Below are 1,977 nucleotides of genomic sequence, written 5' to 3'. Positions count from 1 at the left end.
TGAAAGTATTGAAAAATCATTGTTTTCCTTATCATCAATGTGTATATTTTTAAAACATGCGCAATTATATATGTATACATACAAGGCTAGTCAGAAGAATTGAATGATTCGATTACGTTCTATAAAGACTTTAAATATAACAGGAATTTTATACTGGGGTTAATCGACAGAAAGACATCATAAAGTTTTTTGAATGACCAATACCTAAACACATGATTTCAACACCGTACTGCTACTGACGATCAGTAACTTTTGATGAGACCTCCTACATCTTCAAACCTACCTCCTTGCGGCATTTTTTATGAAGGGTTGTGAAAGACGTCCATTTACACACCTTCTTTTCTTGAGAATAGCAGCAGCAGTGTAAACCATTGATGCAGATACACTTCAACGCCTTTTGCAAGAACTTAAATATAGCATTGGCATTTACAACGTGACCAAGGGAGTTCATATTGAGCACGTAGTAACTGCTTTACACATGTAAAGATCATTCAATTCTTTTTGACTAGTCCTGTATATACAGTACACACATCCGAATACTATAAACCTGGTATACACCCATTCATATTCTTGTAATAGTAATTACTAAATACAGTAGAGCCTCGAAAACTCGGCCTAATGTGGACCGAAGGGTGGCCGAGTTTGTAAAAATGCCGGGTTATCGGGAATGGGATTAAAAAAACTAAGTATGAGTGTTTCCTCAGAAAATACTGTACTGTATTTGTATGTATTGTTTACTTGAGAATACAACAGAGAATAAACTGCCCAAATATCCTTAAACAAAGGAAAAGTACGACCTTTATGAAGGCATAGAGTCTTTACTACATGAAAATGAAAATTAACGAATACACTGTGTACAGTAATTTACCTGATAAGACAAACCCAAGAAAAATACTTTATGAGGCATAAAGCTGTCTATAATGAAAATTAATTAACTAAGGATTTTTTGCCCTGCCAGGGTGTGGCCGAGTTATCCGGAGTGCCACATCCTGGCATCCTCGGCACCCGAGTTATCGAGTGCCGAGTTTTCGAGGCTCTACTGTATTGAAATAAGTCCTAAGCAGAAAACTCATATTTTACGTGTGAGTAAACACATGTAAAATGGATGATAGGTTAAACAGTAATCAATCAAAGCAGAAAAATGTATGTAAAATTGTTGACAAGTTATTCTTTAAGAAAGTATAAAATATATAACATTTTTTACATAATAATACTACTAGATTCTAGTTTGAAAATAAACAAAGTACCTAATAAATGTTAACCCGTCGGCACGCGCGTGCTCCATCAAATTTAAATTACGCGCGCTCGGTCAATTAGGCACCAATTTAAAAAATTATTTAATAAAAATTTAGCGTCGAAGAACGGGTACTTTTACTTTAATCCAGTTCTACTATATGTTTGTAGTCGAATTCAGTCAAAAAATTTTAATTTTGTTATAATTTTGTTGATGATTTTAATTGTTTAATATTAGAAGGTAATTAGCATAAATTACAAAGTGTCGTGTTTCATCTTCGCTTTCGTTCAAATATATAGTCCTAGATACGCATCGATGTTTATTTTTACTTCTACTGGTGGTTCCGCTTTTATTTCACCTTCGGGCGTTTTGGTTACAGACGATGGGGAGACGGGCGTCACGTGATCGCTTACCTCACTTTTTACCACAGAAATTACCTTACATCGAAAGTTTTATTTTTTTTTCTTGATTTTAATTATTATTAACTAACTTTTTTTGATAGATTCTCATATATATGTGTTTTCTGAAGTTGCAGATATTTTTTTTATTAAGTTTTACTCATTTATGTTTTTTTATTCGCATTTTATATATAAAATATAAGAAAATTCAAAAATTAATTAATTGTTATCAGAAATGCTAAACTATAAGTACGATGTGTTTTACAGTACTATTGCGAATAGATATAGTCAATTATTTTGTAAACATACTTATTATTTTAATTTTTATAAATTATTTAATTTGAT

This window comes from Centruroides sculpturatus, unplaced genomic scaffold, assembly GCF_000671375.1.
Source record: "Centruroides sculpturatus isolate CEXI.00-Female unplaced genomic scaffold, Cexi_2.0 scaffold168, whole genome shotgun sequence".
In the NCBI taxonomy this organism is placed as follows: domain Eukaryota; kingdom Metazoa; phylum Arthropoda; class Arachnida; order Scorpiones; family Buthidae; genus Centruroides; species Centruroides sculpturatus.
Note: the sequence above shows the minus strand (reverse complement) of the source record.